General features: G+C 39.0%; 1 long non-coding RNA gene across 6 annotated transcripts in view; it reads left to right on the plus strand.

Moving 5' to 3' along the window:
• The window catches only part of LOC147367489 (uncharacterized), a 110000-nt gene that overhangs the window by 28623 nt on the left and 66759 nt on the right, over positions 1-14618 (plus strand). For all 6 annotated transcript variants that reach the window (XR_015170126.1, XR_015170123.1, XR_015170121.1 and 3 more), the window contains exon 2: positions 10642-10795. This is a non-coding gene — a long non-coding RNA (uncharacterized LOC147367489). The remainder of the gene's footprint in view (positions 1-10641; positions 10796-14618) is intronic.

A 14618-nucleotide genomic window follows, 5' to 3' on the forward strand; every position in this document is an offset into this window, starting at 1 on the left:
ATCTGCCTACCAATGCAGGAGATGCAAGAGGTGCAGGTTTGATCCCTGGGTTGGGAAGATCCTCTGGAGTAGGCAACCTCTGAAATGGCAACCCACTCCAGTATTCTTGCCTTAAAAATTCCATAGATAGAGGAGCCTGGTGGTCTACAGTCCATAGGGTCTCAAAGAGTCGACATGACTGAGCCACTGAGCACAGCACAATGTAAATTAAAAATGTATTTTAAATTTCAAGTTCAATTTGTCCACTGATAAGAAAGCAATCAACTTGTATATTAATCTGTATCCTGCTTTCTTGCTATAATTGTCTATTACTTCCAGGAGGGATTTTGGCTATTCTTCAGGATTTTTTTTTTTTTTTACATAGACTATCATGTCACCTGAGAACAAAGACAGTTTTATGTCTCCCTTCCAAATCTGTATACTTTTTATTTCTTTTCTGTGTCTTACTGCATTGGCTAGAACTGTCAGTATGATGTTGAAAAGGAGTGCTGAGAGGGGATAATCTTGCCTAGCACCTGATCTCAGTGGGAAAGCTTCAAGTTTTTCACCGTTAAGTATGATGTTAGTTATAGATTCTTTATATCTATTCTTCGTCAAATTGAGGTTCCCCTCTAGTTTTCTGAGAGTTTTAATCATTAATGAGTGTTGAATTTTGTTAAAAATTTTTTTCTGCATCTATTAATACGACTGTGATTTTTTTTTTTTTTTTGCCTATTGATGTGATAGATTATATTATTTTGGATGTTGAGCCAGCTTTCCATAATGAGGATAAATCTCCCTTGTATAAAGTTCTTTTTATACATTGTTACATTAAGTTTGCTAATATTTTGTTGATGGTTTTTATATCTGTGCTCATGAGAGAGATTGTGAGTAGTTTTTTTTACAATACCTTTGGTTTTGGTATCAGAGTGATTCTGACCACATAAAATGATTTAGGACTTATTCCTTTTGCTTCTAAACTCAGATTGTAGAGAATTAATGTAATTTCTTAATTAAACTTTTGGTAGAATTCATCAATGAACCTATCTGGACCAGGTGCTTTCGCTTTTGGAAAGTTATTAGTTATTTGATTTCTTTAATAAATACAGGCCTACTCAGATTATTTTTTTGTGATTTTTAGCAGGTTGTGTCTTTCAAGAAATTTGTCTATTTCATCTACTTTAATTTGTGGGCATGGTGGTGTTCATAGTATTTTGTTATCTTTTCAATGTCCACAGATTGATATTAGTAATTCTGATATTAGTTATTTAGTCCACAGATTCTGATAGTAGTAATTTGCATATTCTCTCTTCCTCTCTTTTTTAGTTAGCATGTCTAGAAGTGAACTGATTTTATTGATTCTTTTCAGAGAATCAGTTTTTGCTTTCATCAATTCAGCTATTATTTAAATTTTATTTAAAACAAAGAATTAGTAATGACCTGACCTGCAGAAGATTTGTCACACTGTAATTAGGATCATTTACTTTCTCAATTATACAGAAAAGGCTTCATTAAATCCTAGATACTGATTTTAACTTTTACACATTCTCCTTCACTTAGAGCCACTGTATTTAACCCAATCTAGTCACCAAAGTTTGAGAAAATAAAAATATTAGCAAAAAGATACCTCCCTCCCTTCTTTATAAAGGAAGAGAAAATGTTATCTGTAAGATAGACTCGTTATCATTAGATGGTTTTAAATTCTTCAAAGAAAAGGAAAAATTAGCCCATGTGCATTTGATTTTCACACTTAAAATCTAGACCTCAGTTCTAGTCATTAAAGGATTCTCTTCCAATGTTTCCTCCCTCCATTGTTTTAACACAGTCAAGTTCAGTGACATATTTGTCAATATGTCAATTCAGTGAGCCCACATTTGCTGGGCTCAGTGTGAAATTATAATGTGGAGCCCCTTGTTCAAAACACAGGGGGAAAGTGTAGTTGTAGTCACAAAATATAAAAGTTTTTCTTTTAAAAACATTTTATTATAAAACAAGTGATAGATGAGTAACAACATTTATGTATTTCAACAAGTAATATTACAAATTGTGGAAAATAATAGTTTGGTGCCATGATTTCATATAATAAAATAACAGTGCCCTTTATATATCAATATAAATATATCTTGTTTGCAACATAATTTTTTAAGCTTCACTTTTCTGCAAATTCATTTATTAAACCATTAAAACTTATTTTAGCAACTTCATTTTCAGTTGATATAATTGAAAGTAACATCATAGCTTTTAACAAATGCAAGATCACAAGTAATTTTTGATAACTTTTAATTTTGAAAAGGATCTCTGTTGATGCAACTGTTATTGGTACTTTTATGAGTATTTCATAGGCTTTAACAACTTTACAATAGTTCTGATCCGTTATTTTGAAATAGAAATTCAAATATCTCTTAGAACTGGTGGTTCTTCTAGAAAATTTTTTCTGAAATGTTTTAACTTTTCCCGCAAATCAGTTTTTTGTAAGTTTGATTTTAGGTTTAAATGTTAATAGATATAATGGTATTTTCCTGTTTTTTCTGACCTTTCCTATAACTTGCAGAGATTGTACGAGAATCTAAAAGTGGTTTCATGATTTGTATGGAATTTAAAATGCCTGTGTATGCGTTCTAATATTATATCTTCAGTCACAAGAAAAAATTATGTTACACTTATCCGTTAGTAGCCAGCCCATGCAAGGTGGTTTTTTTTTTTTTTTTTTTTTAATGAAAATAGTATCATTTTCGGTGAAATGTGAGGATCTTTAAATTTAATTTCTATTTCCAAGCCTTTGGATATTTATTTTGCAATGTTCAGTGATTTTCAATACCAGTGACTGTAAATTCTTTGAAAACTCCTAATTAGTCTCTGATCTAGTTTATTGCAATATCCATGTATACACTTTTATGTTATAATTAGTTAATGACAAAGTATACGACCTAAGTGGCAGGTCTTTTGTCCCATCACTCAGACCAGAGTTAATACCTGGGCCAATCCAAGAAAAAAAATCATGTATGGTGACAAAATCAACTAGAATTATTGTGATCATTTGTAGTATGTACACATATCAAATCATTATTTTGTACCCCTGAAAATAACATAATGTTGTATGTGAACTATACTTCAGTTTTAAAATTTTATTTATTTTTTATTTTATTTTTTAACTTTACAATATTGTATTTTATTGCCATATATGAACATGAATCTGCCGCAGGTATACACATGTTCCCATCCTGAACCATCCTCCCTCCTCCCTCCCCGAACCATCCCTCTGGGTCATCCCAGTGCAGCAGCCCCAAGCATCCAGTATCATGCATTGAACCTGGACTGGCGACTCATTTCATGTATGATATTATACATGTCTCAATCCCATTCTCCCAAATCATCCCACCCTCTCCCTCTCCCACAGAGTCCAAAATACTGTTCTATACATCAGTGTCTCTTTTGCTGTCTCGTACACAGGGTTATTGTTACCATCTTTCTAAATTCCATATATATGCGTTAGTATACTGTATTGGTGTTTTTATTTCTGGCTTACTTCACTCTGTATAATAGGCTCCAGTTTCATCCACCTCATTAGAACTGATTCAAATGTATTCTTTTTAATGTCTGAGTAATACTCCATTGTGTATATGTACCACAGCTTTCTTATCCATTCATCTGCTGATGGACATCTAGGTTGCTTCCATGTCCTGGCTATTATAGACAGTGCTGCGATGAACATTGGGGTACATGTGTCTCTTTCCCTTCTGGTTTCCTCAGTGTGTATGCCCAGCAGTGGGATTGCTGGATCATAAGGCAGTTCTATTTCCAGTTTTTTAAGGAATCTCCACACTGTTCTCCATAGTGGCTGTACTAGTTTGCATTCCCACCAACAGTGTAAGAGGGTTCCCTTTTCTCCACACCCTCTTCAGCATTTATTGCTTGTAGACTTTTGGATTGTAGCCATTCTGACTGGTGTGAAATGGTACCTCATAGTGGTTTTGATTTGCATTTCTCTGATAATGAGTGATGTTGAGCATCTTTTCATGTGTTTGTTAACCATCTGTATGTCTTCTTTGGAGAAATGTCTATTTAGTTCTTTGGCCCATTTTTTGATTGGGTCATTTACTTTGCTGGCTTTGAGCTGTAGGAGTTGCTTGTATATTTTTGAGATTAGTTGTTTGTCAGTTGCTTCATTTGCTATTATTTTCTCCCATTCTGAAGGCTGTCTTTTCACCTTGCTTATACTTTCCTTTGTTGTGCAGAAGCTTTTAATTAGGTCCCATTTGTTTATTTTTGCTTTTATTTCCAATATTCTGGGAGGTGGGTCACAGAGGATCCTGCTGTGATGTATGTCGGAGAGTGTTTTGCCTGTGTTCTCCTCTAGGAGTTTTATAGTTTCTGGTTTTACGTTTAGATCTTTAATCCATTTTGAGTTTATTTTTGTGTATGGTGTTAGAAAGTGTTCTAGTTTCATTCTTTTACAATTGGTTGACCAGGTTTCCCAGCACCACTTGTTAAAGAGATTGTCTTTTCTCCATTGTATATTCTTGCCTCCTTTGTCAAAGATAAGGTGTCCATAGGTGCATGGATTTATCTCTGGGCTTTCTATTTTGTTCCATTGATCTATATTTCTGTCTTTGTGCCAGTACCATACTGTCTTGATGACTGTGGCTTTGTAGTAGAGCCTGAAGTCACGCAGGTGATTCCTCCAGTCCCATTCTTCTTTCTCAAGATTGCTTTGGCTATTCGAGGTTTCTTGTATTTCCATACAAATTATGAAATTATCACTACAGATGGTGACTGCAGCCATGAAATTAAAAGACGCTTACTCCTTGGAAGGAAAGTTATGACCAACTAGATAGCATATTCAAAAGCAAAGACATTACTTTGCCAACAAAGGTTCGTCTAGTCAAGGCTATGGTTTTTCCTGTGGTCATGTATGGATATGAGAATTGGACTGTGAAGAAGGCTGAGCGCTGCAGAATTGATGCTTTTGAACTGTGGTGTTGGAGAAGACTCTTGAGAGTCCCTTGGACTGCAAGGAGATCCAACCAGTCCATTCTGAAGGAGATCAGCCCTGGGATTTCTTTGGAAGGAATGATGCTGAAGCTGAAACTCTAGTACTTTGGCCACCTCATGCGAAGAGTTGACTCACTGGAAAAGACTCTGATGCTGGGAGGGATTGGGGGCAGGAGGAGAAGGGGACGCCAGAGGATGAGATGGCTGGATGGCATCACTGACTCGATGGACGTGAGTCTGAGTGATCTCCAGGAGTTGGTGATAGATAGGGAGGCCTGGCGTGCTGCGATTCATGGGGTTGCAAAGAGTCGGACACGACTGAGCGACTGATCTGATATATAGGTCTTTAGTTTCTTTAGGTAGATTTATTCCTAAGTATTTTATTCTTTTCGTTGCAATGGTGAATGGAATTGTTTCCTTAATTTCTTTTTCTATTTTCTCATTATTAGTGTATAGGAATGCAAGGGATTTCTGTGTGTTGATTTTATATCCTGCAACTTTACTATATTCATTGATTAGTTCTAGTAATTTTCTGGTGGAGACTTTAGGGTTTTCTATGTAGAGGATCATGTCATCTGCAAACAGTGAGAGTTTTACTTCTTCTTTTCCAATTTGGATTCCTTTTATTTCTTTTTCTGCTCTGATTGCTCTGGTCAAAACTTCCAAAACTATGTTGAATAGTAATGGTGAAAGTGGGCACCCTTGTCTTGTTCCTGACTTTAGGGGAAGTGCTTTCAATTTTTCACCATTGAGGATAATGTTTGCCGTGGGTTTGTCATATATAGCTTTTATTATGTTGAGGTATGTTCCTTCTATTCCTGCTTTCTGGAGAGTTTTTATCATAAATGGATGTTGAATTTTGTCAGAGGCTTTCTCTGCATCTATTGAGATAATCATATGGTTTTTATTTTTCAATTTGTTAATGTGGTGTATTACATTGATTTGTGGATATTGAAGAATCCTTGCATCCCTGGGATAAAGCCCACTTGGTCATGGTGTATGATCTTTTTAATGTGTTGTTGGATTCTGATTGCTAGAATTTTGTTAAGGATTTTTGCATCTATGTTCATCAGTGATATTGGCCTGTAGTTTTCTTTTTTTGTGGCATCTTTGTCAGGTTTTGGTATTAGGGTGATGGTGGCCTCGTAGAATGAGTTTGGAAGTTTTCCAGAAAATTGCAGAGGAAGGTAGAGTTTGAATAGGATAGGTGTTAGCTCTTCTCTAAATTTTTGGTAGAATTCAACTGTTAAACCGTCTGGACCTGGGCTTTTGTTTGCTGGAAGACTTCTGATTTCAATTTCCGTGCTTATGATGGGTCTGTTAAGATTTTCTATTTCTTCCTGGTCCAGTTTTGGAAAGTTGTACTTTTCTAGGAATTTGTCCATTTCTTCCACGTTGTCCATTTTATTGGCATATAATTGCTGATAATAGTCTCTTATGATCCTTTGTATTTTTGTGTTGTCTGTTGTGATCTCTCCATTTTCATTTCTAATTTTATTGATTTGATTTTTCTCGCTTTGTATCTTGATGAGTCTGGCTAATGGTTTGTCAACTTTGTTTATCCTTTCAAAGAACCAGCTTTTGGCTTTGTTGATTTTTGCTATGGTCTGTTATGTTTTGCATTTATTTCTGCCCTAATTTTTAAGATTTCTTTCCTTCTACTAACCCTGGGGTTCTTAATTTCTTCCTTTTCTAGTTGCTTTAGGTGTAGAGTTAGGTTATTTATTTGACTTTTTTCTTGTTTCTTGAGGTATGCCTGTATTGCTATGAACTTTCCCCTTAGGACTGCTTTTACAGTGTCCCACAGGTTTTGGGTTGTTGTGTTTTCATTTTCATTTGTTTCTATGCAAATTTTAATTTCTTTTTTGATTTCTTCTGTGGCTTGTTGGTTTTTCCGCAGGGTGTTGTTCAGCCTCCATATGTTGGAATTTTTAATAGTTTTTCTCCTGTAGTTGAGATCTAATATTACTGCACTGTGGTCAGAAAAGATGCTTGGAATGATTTCAATTTTTTTGAATTTACCAAGGCTAGATTTATGGCCCAGGATGTGATCTATCCTGGAGAAGGTTCCATGTGCGCTTGAGAAAAAGGTGAAATTCATTGTTTTGGGATGAAATGTCCTATAGATATCAATTAGGTCCAACTGGTCTATTATATCTGTTAAAGTTTGTGTTTCCTTGTTAATTTTCTGTTTAGTTGATCTATCCATAGGTGTGAGTGGGGTATTAAAGTCTCCCAGTATTATTGTGTTATTGTTAATTTCCCCTTTCATACTTGTTAGCATTTGTCTTACATATTGTGGTGCTCCCGTGTTGGGTGCATATATATTTATAATTGTTATATCTTCTTCTTGGATTGATCCTTTGATCATTATGTAGTGACCATCTTTGTCTCTTTTCACAGCCTTTGTTTTAAAGTCTATTTTATCTGATATGAGTATTGCTACTCCTGCTTTCTTTTGGTCCCTATTTGCATGGAAAATCTTTTTCCAGCCCTTCACTTTGAGTGTGTATGTGTCCCCTGTTTTGAGGTGGGTCTCTTATAGACAATATATGTAGGGGTCTTGTTTTTGTATCCATTCAGCCAGTCTTTGTCTTTTGGTTGGGGCATTCAACCCATTTACATTTAAGGTAATTACTGATAAGTATGATCCCGTTGCCATTTACTTTATTGTTTTGGGTTCGAGTTTATACACCCTTTTTGTGTTTCCTGTCTAGAGAATATCCTTTAGTATTTGTTGCAGAGCTGGTTTGGTGGTGCTGAATTCTCTCAGCTTTTGCTTGTCTGAAAAGCTTTTGATTTCTCCTTCATATTTGAATGAGATCCTTGCTGGGTAAAATAATCTGGGCTGTAGGTTATTTTCTTTCATCACTTTAAGTATGTCTTGCCATTCCCTCCTGGCTTGAAGAGTTTCTATTGAAAGATCAGCTGTTATCCTTATGGGACTTCCCTTGTGTGTTATTTGTTGTTTTTCCCTTGCTGCTTTTAATATTTGTTCTTTGTGTTTGATCTTTGTTAATTTGATTAATATGTGTCTTGGGGTGTTTCGCCTTGGGTTTATCCTGTTGGGGACTCTCTGGGTTTCTTGGACTTGGGTGATTATTTCCTTCCCCATTTTAGGGAAGTTTTCCACTATTATCTCCTCAAGTATTTTCTCATGGTCTGTCTTTTTGTCTTCTTCTGGAACCCCTATGATTCGAATGTTGTAGCGTTTAATATTGTCCTGGAGGTCTCTGAGATTGTCCTCATTTCTTTTAATTCGTTTTTCTTTTATCCTCTCTGATTCATTTATTTCTACCATTCTATCTTCTAATTCACTAATCCTGTCTTCTGCCTCTATTATTCTACTATTTGTTGCCTCCAGAGTGTTTTTGATGTCATTTATTGCATTATTCATTATATATTGACTCTTTTATTTCTTCTAGGTCCTTGTTAAACCTTTCTTGCATCTTCTCAATCCTTGTCTCCAGGCTATTTATCTGTGATTCCATTTTGATTTCAAGATTTTGGATCAATTTCACTATCATTATTCGGAATTCTTTATCAGGTAGATTCCCTATCTCTTCCTCTTTTGTTTGGTTTGGTGGGCATTTATCCTGTTCCTTTACCTGCTGGGTATTCCTCTGTCTCTTCATCTTGTTTAAATTGCTGAGTTTGGGGTGTCCTTTCTGTATTCTGGCAGTTTGTAGAGTTCTCTTTATTGTGGTGATTTCCTCGCTGTGTGTGGGTTTGTACAGGTGGCTTGTCAAGGTTTCTTGGTTAGGGAAGCTTGTGTCGGTGTTCTGGTGGGTGGTTCTGTATTTCTTCTCTCTGGAGTGCAATGAAGTGTCCAGTAATGAGGTATGAGATGTCTATGGTTTTGGGGTGACTTTGGGCAGCCTGTATCTTGGAGCTCAGGGCTGTGTTCCTGTGTTGCTGGAGAATTTGCTAGGTATGTCTTGCTCTGGAACTTGTTGGCCCTTGTGTGGTGCTTGGTTTCAGTGTAGGTATGGAGGCGTTTGATGAGCTCCTGTCAATTAATGTTCCTTGGAGTCAGGAGTTCCCTGGAGTCAGGGTTTGGTGGGCCTGCATTTTGTGCCCTTCCCAGGTCGGAGCAGCTCAGGTGATGAGGTGTTTGGTGAGCGTGGTCGCTGCGATTTATCGCCTCCCTGCCGCTCGGTTTTCTGGGTGTACAACCGGCACACCTTCTTAGGCGGATGTTGACCATCCAGAACCCCAAGAAGTCTTAGTTAGCAAAGAAGCCTGCTTACAGTTTTGTAGATAATGTCTTTTGGGGGCTGCGATTGCCCCCTTCCAGCTCTGGCTGCCTGTCACCGGAGGGGGATGGTCTGCAGCCGGCTATCTCTGTTCAGTCCTTTGTTCTGTGCGCGGGCCTGGCATTGTCTTAGGTTAGGGCTAGCTTTTCGCGTGGTAGTTATCCCACAGTCTGGTTTGCTAGCCCAAGTTAGTTCACTCAGATAGCGCTCAGAGCTTCAGGCCAGCTCCTTACTCTAAGCGATGCAGCCCGCGTCTCCCTGCCCAGCCCCGCTTGCTAGTGGCGGGTACAGGCATCTGCGCAGCTTCTCCGCTGGGGGAGTTACTGTTGGGCTCGTAATCTGTGGGTTTTAATTGTTTATTTTTCCTCCCTGTTATGTTGCCCTCTGTGCTTCCAAGGCTCCGCACAGACTCAGCAGTGAGAGTGTTTCCTGGTGTTCGGAAACTTCTCTCTTTTTAAGACTCCCTTCCTGGGACGGAGCTCCGTGCCTCCCTCTTTTGTCTCTTTTTTTGTCTTATATTTTTTCCTACCTCCTTTTGAAGACAATGGGCTTCTTTTCTGGGTGCCTGATGTCCTCTGCCGGCTTTCAGAAGTTGTTTTGTGGAATTTACTCGGCGTTTAAATGTTCTTTTGATGAATTTGTGGGGGAGAAACCAGTCTCCCCGTCCTATTCCTCTGCCATCTTAGCTCCTCCCCCAGTTTTAAAATTTTAATTTAAAAGAGTAATAATAGTTCCTGCTTAATAGGATTATTGTGAGGGTTAATTAACTGTAAAGTGCTTTAAAAAAATATCTGTGCTGATGCTTCAGAGATGGGCTCCAGGGACCAAGTGGCAAGCTGGCCTCGCACCACAGGTTGTAGTGCTGTCCCTATGCAAAGCCTCCTGTCTCCCAGGGCCAGCTTCCACTGCAGCTGCCTGCATTGCCATGATCTGGGCTTAGGTTCTGGTGCACAGAGTCCCCTCAGGAGACCCTCAGGGACACCTGGGGTTTCAGTCTGCCGTGTGTGTGTGTGTGTGTGTGCATGCGTGTGCCCATGTTCCTGGCACTCAGACCAAATGCTCAGTATCCATGGTGCCCACTGTTGCCTGACTGATCTCCTGCACATTTTGTTATCTTATTGGAGTACACTGACATAACACAAGTTCTAGGATGATATTAAGAATTTCATGATGTGCAAGCAGAGCATTAAACCAAACCTTTGAGAGCAGGGCCCTGTTCAAGTTCACAGATCACACGTGTGCCTGTGAAACCACTCCTGAATCCAGTAGTTCTCAGTCAGGTGTCATCTTGCTCCTCAGGGTGGGCTACCTTGGGTTCTAATTATGTGAGATTCCAATTGAGCCCCTGAAAGCAAGAGTGACAAGATACATTAGCATCAAAAGTAGGCCCTAATCCTTCTTTTTGTACTCTTAGGCACAGGGAATTATCCAATGGAATCTTCTGGGTCATTCCTGTCCTGGGCAGTTCCTATACCTGCTGTCAGCTATCCTTCCCTTCTTCAGGCGAGCTGGACAACTTAAGTGATGGGAGAAGGAGTGGTAACAACAATGGACTTGGAAATCGCCAGGTAAGACTTTGTTGCCCAAGTAACAGTCTAAGATGGGTCTGGTTTAGGGTGAGGTATAGGGCGCTCCCTGGAGAAGGAAATGGCAACCCATTCCAGTGTTCTTGCCTGGAGAATCCCAGGGATAGGGGAGCCTGGTGGGCTGCCATCTATGGGGTCGCACAGAGTTGGACGTGACTGAAACGACTTAGCAGCAGCAGCAGCATAGGGTGCTCTGGGCTTCCCAAGTGGCACTAGTGGTAAAGAACCTGCCTGCCAATGCAGGAGACATGAGACTAGGGTTCAATCCCCGTGTCAGGAAGATCCCCTGGTTGCAGGGCAACCCACTCCAGCATTCTTGCCTGGAGAATTCCATGGACAGAGGAGCCTGGCGGGCTACAGTCTATAGGGTCACACAAAGTCAGACATGACTGAAGCGACTTAGCATGCACACATGCATGAACATAGGGTGATCTGCTCCATGGTCATTCAAGGATCTAGGTTGCTGGCAAGTATTGACATCCAGTGGCTCATAAAGGCTCACATTTAGTCCAGGGCTTAGAAGTGATACAGATCACTTCCCATTCAAATTCCAATGGCCAGAGCTTGGGAATACAGCCATACCCATGTACACTTGGGCTGGGAAATGTAGTCTAATTCTGTGCACAGCATAAATAAGAAATGGTTTTGGAGATCCCTTGCCAGCCTGCACCATAAGAGATTTGCAAAAATGGGAGATTTTGAGTAAGATGTGTATAATCCCCAACCCTCCTGAGACAGGCATGTCTGTTGGGAAGACTTCCCCAAGAGGCAGCTTTCTAGCTGTGACTCCTTGGACTTAATAGTGTTTGGTTCACATTACAGCTAATGTTTTAGGAAGGTCATGCACGGAGTATCTAGCATCAAACAAGTGTCAGGATGACTGACACCTCTTGTTATAAATGAGCAAGTTGGTTTTGGCATAACTGTCTTGAGTGTACTTAGTGTGACTCAGTTGCTCACAGTTAAGCTGATCATCATCACTTGTATGTGCTGATCAGAAGTGTCAAATTCATGACTACACAGGTAAAAGCAACCTTGAGATTGTTTTAACTCTCTACTTGTTTCACACTAAATAAGAAATTCATCATTACAAATGGTAAACAAATTGAATGTGTAGCACTAAATATTCAATGCCAGAAACCTCTTTTAAAATAATCTTCTGTCTCATGTATAGTCCCACACCAAAACCCATGATTTTTAATCTGATTCTTGATACAAGTAGGAGATCTATGACTACAGGGCAATAATCCTTCCCTGTTTTACCTTATCCATATTTAAGAGGAAACAAGCTGGAGGAATTGTTGAAAGAGGGCATTCTAGCTTACGAGGTAAAACTCTAAGACAGAGCATCAGAAAAGGTCCTAGTTAATACCCATTGCTGTGACATATTCTTTAAAAACACCCCCTTTCACTCTCAAAAAGAGTCCTGGTTTGGACAATAAATAGAAACCCTTAGAACCAGGGAGCAGTACCTCTCTATGGCCACCACTGTTCAGGGTCTGGCATGCAACTCTTCAGAGCCAGAAGCCCAGGGTTTTCAGGACACTGAGGCTGACTGAGCATGGAAGGGAGCTGATTCACACCATGGAAGTGACGGGAGACTGACCCCTAAACCAGGATGCTGTGTTTTTAACTTACTGCGAAGACTAACTGCCTAGCAAAGTGGAAACCAATGTTGGTTGGTTAGTATGTTCTCTCCCTTAAAGTGTAGTCTCCTTGGAAAGCTCAAAACCCTTGGGATGATCAAAATCATAGTTCTTGTGGATGAGGAGATCAAGATGAGCCATGTTAACAGAGCTAGAACAAATAATTTCACAATTTGTATGGAAATACAAAAAACCTCGAATAGCCAAAGCGATCTTGAGAAAGAAGAATGGAACTGGAGGAATCAACCTACCTGACTTCAGGCTCTACTATAAAGCCACAGTTATCAAGACAGTATGGTACTGGCACAAAGACAGAAATATAGATCAATGGAACAAAATAGAAAGCCCAGAGATAAATCCACGCACATATGGACACCTTATCTTTGACAAAGGAGGCAAGAATATACAATGGATTAAAGACAATCTCTTTAACAAGTGGTGCTGGGAAAACTGGTCAACCACTTGTAAAAGAATGAAACTAGAACACTTTCTAACACCATACACAAAAATAAACTCAAAATGGATTAAAGATCTCAATGTAAGACCAGAAACTATAAAACTCCTAGAGGAGAACATAGGCAAAACACTCTCTGACATACATCACAGCAGGATCCTCTATGACCCACCTCCCAGAATATTGGAAATAAAAGCAAAAATAAACAAATGGGACCTAATTAACCTTAAAAGCTTCTGCACATCAAAGGAAACTATCAGCAAGGTGAAAAGACAGCCTTCAGAATGGGAGAAAATAATAGCAAATGAAGCAACTGACAAACAACTAATCTCAAAAATATACAAGCAACTCCTCCAGCTCAACTCCAGAAAAATAAATGACCCAATCAAAAAATGGGCCAAAGAACTAAATAGACATTTCTCCAAAGAAGACATACAGATGGCTAACAAACACATGAAAAGATGTTCAACATCACTCATTATCAGAGAAATGCAAATCAAGACCACTATGAGGTACCATTTCACACCAGTCAGAATGGCTGTGATCCAAAAGTCTACAAATAATAAATGTTGGAGAGGGTGTGGAGGAAAGGGAACCCTCTTACACTGTTGGTGGGAATGCAAACTAGTACAGCCACTATGGAGAACAGTGTGGAGATTCCTTAAAAAACTGGAAATAGAACTGCCTTATGATCCAGCAATCCCACTGCTGGGCATACACACTGAGGAAACCAGAAAGGAAAGAGACACGTGTACCCCAATGTTCATCGCAGCACTGTTTATAATAGCCAGGACATGGAAGCAACCTAGATGTCCATCAGCAGATGAATGGATAAGAAAGCTGTGGTACATATACACAATGGAGTATTACTCAGCCATTAAAAAGAATACATTTGAATCAGTTCTAATGAGGTGGATGAAACTGGAGCCTATTATACAGAGTGAAGCAAGCCAGAAGGAAAAACACCAATACAGTATACTAACGCATATATATGGAATTTAGAAAGATGATAACAATAACCCTGTGTACGAGACAGCAAAAGTGACGCTGATGTATGAAACAGTCTTATGGACTCTGTGGGAGAGGGAGAGGGTGGGAAGATTTGGGACAATGGCATTGAAACATGTAAAATATCATGTATGAAACGAGATGCCAGTCCAGGTTCAATGCACGATACTGGATGCTTGGGGCTAGTGCACTGGGACGACCCAGAGGGATGGTATGGGGAGGGAGGAGGGAGGAGGGTTCAGGATGGGGAGCACATGTATACCTGTGATGGATTCATTTTGATATTTGGCAAAACTAATACAATTATGTAAAGTTTAAAAATAAAATAAAATTTAAAAAAAAAGATGAGCCATGTTAGCTGGAAGTGCTGCTGTAATTTGCAAGACAGGTTTTAATACTTGGTATCCATACAAAGCATATGCTCTATCCTATTTAAAATACTAAGAGTTTTCCTTTGCAATCAGGAAAAATGGATTTGGTTCTCATTCCAGAGATTTTTGAGGTCAGCATCAGCTACAGATAAAGAAGAGGAATGTGTGGTTCCAAGAAACCTCCTGTTCTTTACTAATACAGGAAGTCCCCCACATATAGTAAGTCCCCTTCAAGTTGTGAACTTTCAAAAATTCGAACGCACATTTGCATATCCAATCATGTAAGTTAGCTTATGTGTCTAGCGTACATTGTCATATGCATGCCT

This window comes from Bos grunniens, chromosome 8, assembly GCF_055505025.1.
Source record: "Bos grunniens cultivar Pamir isolate PY7600 chromosome 8, Bosgru_T2T1.0, whole genome shotgun sequence".
NCBI lineage: Eukaryota > Metazoa > Chordata > Mammalia > Artiodactyla > Bovidae > Bos > Bos grunniens.